Source organism: Tasmannia lanceolata, unplaced genomic scaffold (assembly GCF_043159265.1).
Source record: "Tasmannia lanceolata isolate RefF3 unplaced genomic scaffold, GAP_Taslan_0.1 ptg000018l, whole genome shotgun sequence".
NCBI lineage: Eukaryota > Viridiplantae > Streptophyta > Magnoliopsida > Canellales > Winteraceae > Tasmannia > Tasmannia lanceolata.
This window is the reverse complement of record NW_027518695.1, coordinates 51,286,734-51,302,802: the sequence shown is the minus strand read 5'-3', so window position 1 is coordinate 51,302,802 and position 16,069 is coordinate 51,286,734. Positions and strand designations below refer to the sequence as shown.

At 38.9% G+C, this 16,069-nt stretch overlaps 1 pseudogene; it reads left to right on the top strand.

Annotated features, from left to right (window-relative positions):
- The first annotated feature begins 8,492 nt into the window (after positions 1-8,492).
- LOC143850409 (putative mannitol dehydrogenase pseudogene) lies at positions 8,493-11,837 on the top strand (annotated as a pseudogene).
- Positions 11,838-16,069: the final 4,232 nt, after the last annotated feature.

Genomic DNA, 16,069 nt, shown 5'->3' with positions numbered 1-16,069 from the left:
CCTAAGGGAGGCTTCTCAAGGGCAACAGAGGGGAGCTATGCATGGTATTAGAGAAGGGATTATGGGCCCTCAAATGGGGTAGAAGAAGTACCCTCAGAGGGTCCATCAAATCCAGAAGAAGGTCTTCAAGTTCAAAGGCATGGGTTTTCAGCTACAAAAAGGGGTTATTAGTACCTAAGGGAGGCTTCTCAAGGGCAACAGAGAGGCGCTATGCATGGTATTAGAGAAGGGATTATGGGCCCTCAAATGGGGTAGGAGAAGTACCCTCGGAGGGTCCATCAAATCCAGAAGCAGGTCCTCAAGTTCAAAGGCATGGGTTTTCAGCTACAAAAAAGGGGTTATTAGTACCTAAGGGAGGCTTCTCAAGGGCAACAGAGGGGAGCTATGCATGGTATTAGAGAAGGGATTATGGGCCCTCAAATGGGGTAGAAGAAGTACCCTCAGAGGGTCCATCAAATTCAGAAGAAGGTCTTCAAGTTCAAAGGCATGGGTTTTCAGCTACAAAAAGGGGTTATTAGTACCTAAGGGAGGCTTCTCAAGGGCAACAGAGAGGAGCTATGCATGGTATTAGAGAAGGGATTATGGGCCCTCAAATGGGGTAGGAGAAGTACCCTCGGAGGGTCCATCAAATCCAGAAGAAGGTCCTCAAGTTCAAATGCATGGGTTTTCAGCTACAAAAAAGAGGTTATTAGTATCTAAGGGAGGCTTCTCAATGGCAACAGTGGGGAGCTATGCATGGTATTAGAGAAGGAATTATGGGCCCTCAAATGGGGTAGAAGAAGTACCCTCGGAGGGTCCATCAAATCCAGAAGAAGGTCCTGAAGTTCAAAGGCATGGGTTTTTCAGCTACAAAAAAGGGGTTATTAGTACCTAAGGGAGGCTTCTCAAGGGCAAAAGAGGGGAGCTATGCATGGTATTAGAGAAGGGATTATGGGCCCTCAAATGGGGTAGGAGAAGTACCCTTGGAGGGTCCATCAAATCCAGAAGAAGGTCCTGAAGTTCAAAGGCATGGGTTTTCAGCTACAAACAAGGGGTTATTAGTACCAAAGGGAGGCTTCTCAAGGGCAAGAGAGGGGAGCTATGCATAGTATTAGAAAAGGGATTATGGGCCCTCAAATGGGGTAGGAGAAGTACCCTTGGAGGGTCCATCAAATGCAGAAGAAGATCCTGAAGTTCAAAGGCATGGGATTTCAGCTAGAAAAAAGGGGTTATTAGTACGTAAGGGGGGCTTCTCAAGGGCAATAGAGGGGAGCTATGCATGGTATTAGAGAAGAGATTATGGGCCCTCAAATGGGGTAGGAGCAGTACCCTTGGAGGGTCCATCAAATCCAGAAGAAGGTCCTGAAGTTCAAAGGCATGTGTTTTCAGCTACAAAAAAGGGGTTATTAGTACGTAAGGGGGGCTTCTCAAGGGCAACAGAGGGGACATATGGATGGTATTAGAGAAGGGATTATGGGCCCTCAAATAGGGTAGAAGAAGTACCCTTGGAGGGTCCATCAAATCCAGAAGATGGTTCTGAAGTTCAAAGTCATGGGTTTTCAGCTACAAAAAAATGGTTACTAGTACCTAAGGGGGGCTTCTCAAGGCCAATAGAGGGGACCTATGAATGGTATTAGAGAAGGGATTATGGGCCCTCAAATGGGGTTAGAGAAGTACCCTTGGAGGGTGCAGCAAATCCAAAGATGGTGCTCAACTTCAAAGGCATGGGTTTTCAGCTACAAAGAAGAGGTTATTAGTACCTAAGGGGGGCTTCTCAAGGGCAACAGAGGGGAGCTATGCATGGTATTTGAGAAGGGATTATGGGCCCTCAAAAATTCAATCCCTACACTCTTCAAACTCATGTCTGTCTTCTTTTCGTAAGCAGTATCACATTTATCACCAAAGCTAAATGGGATAGCATGAGTTTTGAATTACTAATAATAGCAATATCTTATGGAGCACAACCACCCTTTGCGCATTAGCATATCACACTGCCACATTTCTCTTAAATAAAATCTTTGCAAATTATTTCTTTCAGATAGTAAAGAAAATAATATGAAAGATAACAAGGGGGTGAAGGCAACGGAGAAAGATATGTGATTGTATAAGAATGCCATCTGGAAACATGTACCCCAACTGTAAGAACGGTGTGTTTGCCACAAATGGTTTATTTTTTCTCTAAATATACACTCAACTCCTATTGTTAAAGCATCAATTTCTTTAATGTTAATCTTTATTTGTTAGTTTCAAGAATTTGTTGCTCAAAATAAATTGATGTTAAGAAAGCTTTTATTCATGGAAAGTTCAAAAGCATAAATGTAGTTCAAAAGCTTTTAGTATGAGAGGTGAGACTACAAACTACATCTACATCTCTACTATGACAGGTGAGAATACAAATTTGTCAACTGACTACAAACTACATCTCTACTTCGTACTCACACCGAAGACAAATCATGAAAAATAAACTGAGACCAGGTAGGGTTTACTGTTTTCCAGATTTCATACGTGCTTCACCTTCGTCGAGGTCGCCGGAGAGATTGCCTACGCCTCTGTTTGGTTGTCAAAAATCAGGCATCTCATTAGAATTTCGTGGGAATTTTAGATGCCGACACGTCGTTTGGTTGTGTTTTTCAAACCCGATGGTCAAAACACCCACAACAATGTCGGGATACGGTCGGCCCACGTGGCTCTCCAATGAGAACCGAATGGCAAACCCCCAAAACCGAGTTTCTATATTAGAATTTCAACAGGAATGGCCTTCTCAAACGACGGATGAGGCTCCACGCACTGCTTCGTCGCATATCTTCCGCTAAATTCTTGTAACCAAATGGCATTTGGGAATTTAGTTCCAACAAAATCCTAGTAAGCATCCCTACAACCAAACGTTACTTCAAAACCCCACCCCCATAAGGTCCTTTCATTGCCATTCTGCACAAATCCCCTTTCACTTCCCCTTCCCGCCGAGATTCACGAACCAAACAGACCCGTAGAGATCGCCGGAGAAGATGACGGAAAAAAAAAAACACAGACGGGAGGAGAGAAGAGGGAAGAGAGAAGAGGGAAGACAAAGAGAGGGAAACTGAAATGCTTTTTTATTCTTAAAAGTCATATCACCTATTTCTGCCACAAGGGCATTCTCGTCATTGAAAATTTTGAAAACCAAATTTTGACCCTCTTCTGTCATTTTCAGCATACACTTGACCCCTCTGATATTATTTCTTTTATTTGTCCCCCCTCTGTCAAATTTTCTTTTTTTTTTTTTGGGCTCTGTCTTTTTCGACCTAAAATGGGTGCAGAACATATTTTATGCCTATTTTTTAAGTGGAAAAAATCGGCATAAAATCTATTTTAGACCCATTTTGCATAGAAACAAACAGAAGCTTAATGGACTTGACAACATAATAATGCCATTGGAAAAATAATTGTATGCAAAAGCATCTCACGTGGCCATGAAACAGAAATTGGGCTTGAGTTTAAATCCCAGACCCATTTAGGAATCCTTTAGTTTTTTAATATTTATTTTAGGCATTGGATTCTTATTATATTTTTTAAAGGAGGCTTTCTCTCTCTCTCTCTCTCTCCGTATTCCCTTTTGATAGACACACGGAGCAACCCCAACTCTACCACTCTTTCATTTTTTAAATACATTCTATCTTTGGAGGGATTTGCTTGCGTCCATCGCAGAAGGCATTTCACAGATGGCATGTCACATATGACAGCAGCCACCTCATGAATGAAGACAAAATATGCTGAAAAGTGGGCCTCTGAATGAACTACCTAACCATAGTGAGCCTCCGATGATGTAATATAATGAACTACTCTCACCATAGTGGGTCTCACCTTTGACTCACATTAACCATTCATTAATTTGAAACACCATGCTTTGGGCTAAGGAAATATTAAAATAATTGAAAATGGCCAAACCAACTGCCAATACATCATATTCTTTGTTCAACTGGGATTATTAATTGCAGGTTCAATATTTATTCTTTTTCTTCTTCATCTCGATAAATTGTTATATTTAATCTAATTATATGGTAGAACAACTTTTCTTCTTTATTTTTCGCTTACAATTACCCTATCCAAATACAAAACTCATTTTGCTCCAAACATTTTTGTTATTTAATCAGCTTTCAATCTTTACATCTTAATTTACGTCAATACCGTGCATCGCACGGTTGGTCTCACTACTGTGAGAATAAGGCACAAGGGCAAGTGACCCAAACAGGGCATCTTATGGGTTATTGGGAGATCATCCCTAGATATGGTCCCGTACCAATTGGACAATTTTATTAAGAGGACTCGGATTTCTGTTTAGATTGCAAGAAAAATATTTTTTAACAGAATTTTTTTTTCATGAGCCGGTTTTTTCCCACGCTCGCGAGCCGGCAGGGGATCACCACATCGGGTTCTCTAAGAGTGTTAGGTTATCTACGTTTCTTGCGAACTCAAGATCGTGATCCTGATTCCGCAAGGAAGAGAAATTCAGAGTCGCCACCTAGGTTAGGGCCTTGGACCCGTACCTGTTCTTCCGATGAAAATGGGGTAAGTACCCAAGTTTCATTGGGGGAACAGTAAACCAAATGGGTTCTTTTGCTCTGGGCTTAAACCTTGTAATTTTGCCATGTTTGTTAAGACATAGTCCTTATAGATATCTGGGTAAGGGTTATGGTTACAATCGGGGAAGTTGTTAGGCACCCCTCTTGCCCGGATGAATCCGGTCTCTTGACTTAATTTGGCATTTTCAAAAAATTTAATCAGAAAAGTTATCTTTTTCTGCTTTTATTTGGGTTAGGCTTAATTCCAATATGTAAACGGAATGAATTTACAAAAGAAATGAAAAGAAGCGGTCATTAACCTGATTCTGATCATATGCTGTGAATGAGTCCCGAAAGATCTCGTAGCTAACCACAATCAGGTTAACTAGTTTAAAGAAAGGCAAAGGGATTTATATTACAGGATCTGAGAGCAATGGGAGCCGGAGATCCTTTAGCATCACCACCCCGTACCTTACTTTGTAAAGAAAGTACAGAAAGCTGAGAAATGAAACAGAATGTAAAAGACAGTACAGAAAGTAAAAGAAAGATAAAAGGGTTTATATTACAAGATATGAGGGCAATGTGAGCCGGAGATCCTATAACGTCACAACCTCGTATCTTTCCTTGTAATGGAAATTCCGAAAGCTGGAAAATAAATGTAATTTTACTAGAGTCTGTACAGAAATCGACAGCATAACGGCGCTACTCTGAAAAAGGGGCTCCGAGTTTGACGAGATTTCGGCGGCATAACGACGCTATTTGGACAAAGGGGCTCTGAGGTTGTGGAGAAATCAGTGGCGTAATGGCGTTATTTGGAAAAAGGGACTCTGGAGTTGTCGAGATTTCAGCAAGACAACGACGCTATTATTGAAAAATAGGTCGTAGTTCTGCGAAATTCGGCAGAATAATAGCGCTATTAGAAGGATGTCACTCTGAACCTTCTGAATTTCGACAGAAAGCCGACGCCTAATGTGAGCAACCGAAGTATTTCTCTACTTTCTCTCTTCTAAGAAGTAAAGAAACTAAAAGATTTTTGGAAAACCAAAAGGATTTGGGTTGAAATGTTAGAGCAAAAACCCAGAGAGGGAGAGAGAGAGAGAGAGAGAGAGAGAGAGAGAAGAAAAAAGTGATTTGACTTGCTCATGGACAAAAAACCCTATGTGGTGATGTACGGACCTTCGGTTTATGATGTTGTCCCTCTAAATTAATCAGACATAATTCCCCTCTTAAATCATTGGACGAAAAAAATTTCCATAGAGATAATTTTCCAGAGTTATTTTCTTGTAATACAACCAACACAGGAATTTCTTGGAAAAGTTAGAAATGAAAAATATTCCTAAAATTTCTTACTTTATTCCTACTCTATTTAATTTATTTTAGAGAGATTTTCAATTTATTTAATTCCTAAAATGATTTTTTTGTTGAAGGATTTTCGAAGAGAATATTGGAAGAAATAATATTTTGCTTATGTCATAGTATTTTTCCTAAAATAATGGAAGGGAAATAAAAAAACGCTAAACCGATTAAATGGGTTGGGGGATAAATTTGCCGATTAAATGGGTTAGGGGTAAATTTGCTATATTAGAATTTTTAACGGAGAAAATTGACGTAGATGAGTTTTAGGGACCTTTTAGCAAATATTTTCTAAAAGTATGACTACTATGATAATATGCTTTTCTTCGGGACTAATAAGTAATTATTTTGCCATTTAGGGACTAATCAGCAAAAATCCCTAAAATATTTAGAAAGCGCGAGAACCAATCACATTAAGAGCCCGATGATAAGTGATGGGGTATGAAAAGCAACGACCAATTAGCTGTCGACACGTGGCCCTTAAAGGGCCCACTACGAATTCATGCACTTGCCCAGGGGTAGTCTGGTAATCTGCCAAGAGCAGGTAAACCTAAACCCACAAAGGGGCCGACACCTGTCCTAGCATAGGTAATTCAACCACCCCAGAGGTCTCTCTATAAAAGGCCTCCCAAGGTTCAAAGAGGGTAATAACTTCTGAACTACCACTTTTAAAGTTTTGGCTCTGCACTCCTGCTCATACTAACTTGAGTGTCGAATGGCCCGTCCGAAGCAACGACTCCGGGTTGGTCTTCTGACCTCGTGCGTCTTTGTGCAGGGCTTAGCGCATTCAGTTCAGTACCTTGGGCCCACCAGATCAGTTCTTTCGTCACTGCCGTATCTGTTACCAATTTTAGGCATGACAATAAGCTCAGACATGCACGACCAACATGTGCTATGTTTGCTGATAAAACCTGTGACCAACGTATCTCAACCCATTTATTGGTTAATTTAAATAATCTTATTAGTAACAAGTGTTTAACAATATAAATCCATTTCTAAATTATAAGAATCTGTGGTAAACGTTAGGGAACCATTCTAGAGAATGGAAAAGGCCAAAAAAAAAAAAAAAAACTGGGAAGACAACATTTGGCAAGTCCCACGTGGCAAAAGTGAGCTTCGTGGCTGCTATCTTATGATCCATATATAGCAAATCCCATATAGTAAACATGCAAAAGTAAAAATAAATAGTGCCAGAATTGTCCTCTTCAGAATTCAATATCGGCATGAAATTGTAAATAAAATTAAGGTTAGAGCACTAATTTTGTAAATGATAAAATTTTTAAATGCAATTTTTTGTGTCTTGATTTTTTTTTCTTTGTTTTCTTGATTTTTTTTTTACTTTGTTTTTACAAGCGTTTTTGGCATATTAAATTCGAATCAAGTTTTGGTAACTATGGGCTAGAGTGCCCTATCTCACACCACTTGACACTTGTACGACATGAACCCACTGCCACATGTGCGATCGGATCTATTGCCCTTGATCCCACGCTCATCGGATGACTCTAGACTTTTGATCAAGCATGATGAAAAGGATGTCCTAAATATGTCATTTAAGCCATTCACTTTCGCGTGCCTCTATCTTTGGGATGAAATCTTCGTTCGGCAACTGGCCTGAACTGACTGGTTGCCTGCGAGGGACATCAGATCAATGGTACCAAATCAGGCCTGTACCGACTGGGTTGTCCTGCATGGGACATCCGATCAATGGTACTGATCACCAAGCCCATATGTCATGCAATGTGTATATGTGCTGGATGATCGGGACCATAGATCAACGGTCCTTATATCCATAATCAGATCTCATGGATCCCATTCTCTTAACTTGATGGGATTTGGTCCACTTCACTAAATTAGGTACCTTCCATTTAGATGTTTTATTGGCTTGTAATACTTACAGTTTCGATTTCCAAAGAAAAAACAGATCCATGATTTCCAAGGAAAAAAATTAAGCTTACGGCATTTACTGATTTTTTTTTTCTCTCATAAAGTTTTATGTAAAATAGGATTTTACAACGTTTGATAACTCATTTAATAGATATAAAATTTATAAAGTAAAAGTTTTCATGACTGTAACTCATCCTTAGGTGTGTATTTTTTTTTCCTCAGACAAATTCATTAAGGTTGCAACTTGGGCCGGGTTTTACCTGAGCCCACATCATCCTGAACCAAAAATAACATGGGTCGGGTTTAGAAATCACAGGTCTGCTCCTGGGTCGGGTTTCAGGTTGAAAAACCCAACCCAATCTCAAGTCAATTTGGGTTTAAACAAAAAAACCCGAAACATGAAACCTGACCCGAATTTTCTAGGTATGCTATGATTTTCTGAGAAATTATCTAGTGCCCAACCGTCAAGTCCCTTGTTGGTGGTACGTCAAAAGTACCGCCCACAAGGGACTTGCCGGTCGGGCACCATATAAAAACTCATGATTTTCTTAACCATCTCCTAAATAACATGCCAAATCATTTTCAAGTGTAGTGAAAAAAAAAGCATCCCATCTTTATGTGTGCTTTTTTTTCCTTGGATAAATTCATGCCAAAAAATTTCAAGGAATAAAATTTTTTTTGGTAACACATTACTTATTAAAATTACAAAAGGAATGATAAATTTGCACCCCCTGGAGTATGCATATGCACCCCTTATTTGATGTCAAAAAAGGGTTAAAGTTGAGCACTCTTCATGTCAAATCATGGTATAAGGGGTGCGTATGCATAGTGCAGGGGGTGCGAATTCATCATTGCCCTTATAGGCATGAGATAGTAGGAGTAGTGACAGAGGTGGGGCAGAACATAACGAGACTCAAAGTCGGAGATAAGGCCGGCGTAGGGTGCATGGTCGGTGCCTGCCATTCGTGCACTAGCTGCGAATAGGGCTCGGAGAATTATTGTAGTAAGGTGATATTCACATACAATGCCCTTTACTATGATGGCACCCCAACATATGGCGGGTACTCTGATATTATTGTTATAGATGAGCACTATGTGGTTCATTTCCCCGAAAATCTCTCCCTAAACGCGGGTGCACCATTGTTGTGTGTGGGGATTACGGTCTATAGCCCGATGAAATGTTTTGGACTCAGTGAGTCGGGTATGCATTTGGGTGTGGTCGGACGTGGTGGACTCGGTCATGTTGCCGTGAAGATTGCCAAGGCATTTGGAATGAAAGTTACTGTGATCAGCTGATCCCCTAGCAAGGCTAAGGAAGCAATTGAACAATTCGGTGCTGACTCATTCTTGGTTAGTCGTGACCCGGACCAGATTGAGGTAAAAAGGTTGTACTTTTTACATTATGGGTTTCGTTTTTTGGAGTCTTGATTTGAACATGTGATTATCTATTAGAAATGAATGACTCTTAGGGCACGTTTGCCTACAATGAACTTTTTTTCATGATAAATCAGTGTCTCCAAATGGAGATGAACGTGAAGTGGCTAAAAATTAAGAAACAAAAAGCAGGAAACTAGTGTCTCTGATGATGAGAAGTGAAGAAAAAATCAGAAAACATTTGATCGGGTTTTGAATAGAGTTTGTTGTTTCGTGATTTTTAGCCCCGTTTCACCACTTGGAGATGCTAGTTTTCTAATTTTTAGCCATTTCACCCGCCTAACCCTTCTCTCATCCCTTGGAGGCGCCAGTCTATCATTAAAAAAAAATTCTTGGTAGCCAAACGTGTCCTAATTTCTGTATTTTCTTGGGAAATTGCATTTCTCCTTGGAATGTTTTTTCAAATATTTCTTTCCATGAAAAATCATTTTCCATCGTTTTTTCCAAGATCCAAAAGGCCCTAAGATCTGCTTGTTTTGGATTTTGAGAAACCATTGTGAATTCAAAACTGATTCTTGAACTCAATTAAACGTAACTTAGAGCCCAATCATAGCTTTGAATCTAAAAATAAGATAGATTATTCAAAGTTTAATCAAAATTTAGAATTAAAATTGTTTGATATACAGACAGAGATTGAAGATCTGACAATGAACTTCGATGAAACTAGTGTTTATAAAAGCTATCCTAACTTGATCAAGCTATTGATTTGGCTTATAAACCCTTTCTTTCATTCATCAATAGGGCACTTTTCCGGGCCAGGCCTTGATTCAGTGAAGGGAAGTGGAAGTCATAAAAAAGAGATGTTTCTCTTCGCACCTCAGATCAAGATGAAAGGTGATTGGTCTGTGCGCCTCTCTTATTACTTTTTTGTATCCTCCTGTTCATAGACGGAGCCAAGGGGGGTTCGGGGGGGGGCAATTGCCCCCTCTGAAATTTAGATTGTTTTTCGTATGTATAGAGGTTTAAGCGTTGTTCGTAAAGTTGCCCACTTGCCTCCCTTCCCAACCAGAAATCGGGATTTTTTCCCTATATTACAGGGTTTTCACTTTTCATAACGCTTCTCTTTCTAAAGTAATGCCCAAGCTCTCTAAATTAATGAATGGTTTGGATCATCCTGTGAAGTTAGCCCCATAGTATTTTGTAAAAAATACTCAAACTTTACGCACGCACAATATAAAAATGTCATAAATTATTCGGATTTTCAATGTAGAAAGTGATTTTTGTGTGTGTGTTGTGTTGGGGGAGCATGCTATAACGACTATTATCTGCCCCCCTTAGAGCAAATTCCTGGCTCCGCCCCTGCCCCTGTTCCTTGGATACAATTCGATCCTTCTACGGCCAAATCTCAATTTGTGGAAAGCCTTCGATGGCTTCCTTATGAAAACATCAATTTGTATAGTGATAGTATCCTCTATTAGATGCTCCATAAAATTTATATTTTTAAGAAAGAAATGTCATTTTTTTTTGTTACATGTAGGTTTTCAAGGGAACAATGGACGGCATCATCGACACCGTATCTGCAGTTCATCCGCTCTTGCCGTTGATCGAACTATTGAAGGTGCATGGAAAGCTGGTTATGGTGGGTGGGCCCGAGAGGCCGCTCGAGCTACCTGTTCATCCTCTACTTGAGGGTAAGAGAACACCATATCTATCTATCTATCTATCTATCTATCTATGTACCGTTGGATCGGATCATGTGACTCGCGTGACCCACATATGTGGGGGTCCAAATTACGTAGATATGTGGGTCCCTAGTCGTCTACAAATAAATGGATCGGATCATGGGATCCACATGCATCTTTTGTTGCAGCCAATGAAATTGCTTCTAACTTGCTTCTCACATAATTCTAAATGCATTTCTTTTTCCCTTTTAGGCCCCTTTTTGGATTGCGGGAATTTTCTTGAAAAGTTTCCTTGTTTGATTTCATATGAAAAAAAATGGAACTTGAATAACACAATTAAAGTTTTATTTAGAGTGACATTTAGGCCCTGTTTGGATTGTAGGAAAATTTTGAAAAGGAAAAATATTTCTAAAATTTTTTATTTTTTCAGATAACTTGAACAATTGAACGAAAGCTTTTCAATTTTTATATAGAGAGACCTTCTTTATGATGTATTGTTCTAAATTAACAATAATTATATAATTTTCCTCTAAATCGTGGTAAGTCAAAAATTACCCCAGAAAATTTCTGTCGCAAATGTTATTCTTGCAATCTAAACAAGGCCTGAATTTATGATTCCAACAACAAAAAAAAAAAACAGCGCCTTAATTTATAATGACATCCGTCTACATTAACTATATCAACATTGTGGAAAAGAAAGTAACAATTACTAGGAAAGTTTTTTCACTAGAAATGTTTTTCCTGCAATCCAAGCAGGGCTTAGTCTCTTTGATTAGGTTTAAGTTAGGTTTAAGGAGTGAGATTTCTTCATTTTGAATTCAAAGGGGGAGAGATTGTGGCGGGAAGCCTTATAGGCCGAAAGAAAGAGACCCAAGAAATGATCGATTTTGCCAGCAAGCATAATATAACAGCAGATATCAAGCTTGTTCCAATGGATTATGTGAACAAGGCCATGGAGCGGCTCGCCAAAGTTGACGTTAGATATCAGTTTGTAATCGATGTTGGAAACACCTTGACGGCTTCATGAATCGGATCGACATGATTGAAAATTCGTTGCTTTTCCTTTCAGTCAGTTCAGGAAGGCCAAAACTTGTTACAGAATAATTCTTCCCTTATTTTCACCAACAACACTCTTAGTGTTTATGATTGTGTATTAAGAATAAGGCTTCTTTTGGTAGTTCTATAAATTATTTACATATATTCTTAGGGAAATGATATATTCGCCCCCGGGCCACCTCACCCCTCTCCAATTGTATTTATGACTACTCTTTTTACATTACGAGGGGTGGCCCGGGGAAGTAAATGTGGCAAATATATCACTTTCCTATTCTTATTTAGCCCATCCGCGAAATGCCGTTATAATCTTATTCGCATAAAAACTTTGGGAAATGATATCAACACAGCCATATATTAATATATGTGCTCACTATATTGTCTTCTAGTATTTAAAGTGCTCTCAAAAGGTCATTACGGTTCCCAAAAACTCTTACAAGCCAATTAAAAAAGAAAAAGACAAGCTAGAGAGCATGCATAACAAAAAGTTGGTTTGCTGATATCATTTCCCAAAACCTATTGTAACACATAAAGCTCTATGGTTGGTCCCTCGCGGTTCTTTGGATATCAAAATCAAAGAATTCAATTCCGAGAGAGAGAGAGAGAGAGAGAGAGAGAGAGAGAGAGAGAGAGGTAAATATACCATGAGTGAGTGGACAATTTCTCCTCTAATTTTTCCGGCGGATCTTTATTTTCCTGCGGATCTTTAAAGTCCCTTTTGAGACTTTAGCCTAAGTAAAAAAAACCGCCCGAGGATCTTCTCCCCTCCTACTCTTCTAGGCTGATGGAAAGCCTCCGCTCTTGGACGTGGAAAAGGGCACTTGCTCTCTTTTCTCCAAAACCAAAACAAGAGAGATAGAGTATGTGATTTTCAATCAAGAGAGTATGGGAAGAGGGAGTGCTGGGTAATTTATAATCAATATGAAGAAGTTGGAAGCTTCTTGCTTTCTAAAATTAGCCTCTAATCTTATCAAAGCTAAGCTCATCAAAACCGTCGAAGGCATGTTTCTGTTGGGTATATAATATAACCCATGTATGTTCTAATATAAGCCCAATAAGATAATGGACCGGTGTAGTGGGCCTACATGGGCTAGAGTCCATTAACCAGTCATTACACCCAAGGTATCTAATTTGGAATACCAAGTTTGTTGCCTCTAGCCCCTATATATATATATATAGATACACTAGGGTTAATGGACTTTAGCCCATGTAGGCCCACTACACCGGTCCATTATCTTATTGGGCTTATATTAGAACATACATGGGTTATATTATATACCCAACAATCCCCTCCTATGTTCTACATATAGCACAATCAAATAGATAGATAATGTGATGTTCAAACAAAATATTAAATCATCCATAGCACCATATCAAAAAAGATCTGTAATCCAACTGAAAACAAGAATACTTTTAAGACTAACAAAGAGTTTTAGAAATAATCCAAACTCAAACAAAAGCAGTTTCACGTGTAAGTGAACTATTTTTCCAACTGAAAAGAAAATAATAGTCATCACTAATCTATAAGGATTCACTCATCAAGTAAGTCATCCCCATCAAAATCCAGATCGAGGCAATCTCCTCCATTTTCGCCAATTCATGTAAATTACCAAATATGAATTTCATGAAAATGAATCCAATCATTTGTGTAAAATACAAAAGTATCTAGTTCTACCAGAAGAACTTAGTACTATTTCTTATTGGCTGAAAAAACAAATATCAATAAGCATCAATGTCAAGTTTCATTCAAGAACAAAACCTAAATAGTTTCTTTTGCAAAGAACTATTCACTAGTGTCAAGTTTCAATAGAAGAACGAGACCAAAATAATTTCTTTTGCAAAGAACCATTCCATGTTTCCATTTGGAATGTTACAGCCATCATATCCAAATTGAGTTAAGATGTATCATCAAGTTTGGAATGAAACAACCTTTCCCAAGAAGGACATGTCATCAAATGTGGAATGACATAAAGACAACTGTAAACATCATTGAAACATATTAAGTGCTTATCTTGGGGAAGAAAGGGCGATTTAAAAAATTCAAAATAACATAGATGTAGGTTAAGACATGTCTACACAGTCTTTAACCCCATCTCCCCCACAGTTTTGAATATTCGATCTTTGTTCAGTCCCTTCGTAAAAGCATCGGCCAGATTATCCTTCGATCTTACATCAACCAAAGTGATAATACCATGTTTGATAAGATAATTCAGAGTGACATGTTTCAGAATGACATGTCTCCTCTTACCATTAAAGAGTGAGTTCTTCACAATCATAATTGTAGCTTGATTATCATAGAACAAATCTAAAGAGTTAATCTTTAAATGGGTCAATGGAATGTGCAGGATCAGATCTCTTATCCACTCTGCTTCATCTCCTGTAGAAGCTAGAGCATAAAGTTCTGATTCCATAGATGACAGAGCTATACAAGTCTGTCTCTTTGACTTCCATGCAACAACGGCTCCACCCAGTGTAAATACATAACCACTAATAGATTTACTGTCTCCTAATTCTGAGCCCCATGATGCATTAGAAAATCCTTCCAGGATAGGAGGTTGGCCATTATGACATAAAGCATAACCTTGAGTACCCTTAAGGTATCTGATCAGCCTCATAAGGGCATTCCAGTGCTCATGGCCAGGATTACTAGTGAAACGACTCAGCATGCCAACTGTAAAGGCTATGTCTGGTCTAGTGCAACTCATCGCATACATGAGACTACCAATAAGTTTAGAATAATCCAACTGATTCACGCTGGCTCCTTCATTAGGTCTCAGCTTTTTGGTATAATCAAATGGTGTCTCAATCGGTTTACATTCACTGTATCCCCATGTAGAAAGTAGTTTCTCAATATAATGGGCTTGGCTAAAAGTGATCCCTTGCCTATCAAAACTTACTTTCATACCAAGAATGGTGTCTACCACACCAAGATCTTTCATGTCAAATTCGTTAGCCAACATTGATTTCACGTCACTCACTACAGAGAGATCAGGACCAAGAATCAATATGTCGTCTACATACAAGCAAATAATTGCAACCTTATTCGACACAGAACGGAAGTAAAGGCATTTATCTGAGTAACTGGTTTGAAAACCAAAGCTCTTTACTACCTTGTCAAATTTTTGATGTCACATTTTAGGTGCTTGATTAAGACCATATAAAGATTTGTTTAACTTACAAACTTTGTGCTCAAAGCCTTCCATGACAAACCCTTCAGGTTGGTTTATGTAGATTTCCTCTGGGAGGTCTCCATTAAGGAAAGCCGTCTTTACATCCATTTTATGCACAACATATTGCTCAATAGATGCCAAAGCAAGAAGAATTCTTATCGTAGACAAATGACAGACCGATGAGTAGACTTGCTTGACCTAATTCCTCTAACAATTTATTCTACACCTTTTGTCAATGCAAGAATGTTTCCATGTTGTGAATGACACTTGGCCAAACTTTCCAAAGAATGGCTTATGCCCAGGCCACCTAAGAATGGCAACATTCTACCACTTGGCCGGCGTGGGCTTTCACATTGATTGGCATACTTTATGTGCAACGGTTTTTCTTACTATTCCATTCAGTGAAGATAAAAGCAACGGATAATGTAATCATTGTATTAATTCTATCCAATAACATCCCCATGGCCACAGAGCTACTATCCCCACCAACATGATTACAATCAACCTTATGGTCCACTTTATATCTTTTATGGGCACTTTGCTTGTTTTATAACATCCATTTATGTGCACAAAACTAATTACGGAGCAACACATAGTGTAAAATATTAGAATCAATCAAAACATATTGTGATCACAACACAATTGTCTGAACCTTTATATGGTCTCCCACTATCCAAAGCCAGTATGCTTGTCCACCAACCTAATGCATGCAACACGCTCTTTACCGAGCTTCGATGGCAAGCCTTTGGTCATGGAGTCTGCCGACACAAGTGCAGTGCTTATGTGTTCCACAAAAAATTAAGATTTTGAACAATTTTCCTCACAACAAGTCAAACTACATTGACCCCTTAATTTTTTGTTCTTGTAACGAAAAACCGCAATGGAATTATCACAATAAATCCTCATCAACTTATTGATAATTTTAACAGCTTGATGTCTTGAGACTAAATTCCTCCATCACAAGGCAAAACAAAGGCTTTGAAACAAACAATAAACTCTATTTCTTTAGTGCAAGTAACTTTCTGTGCCAAGTTGA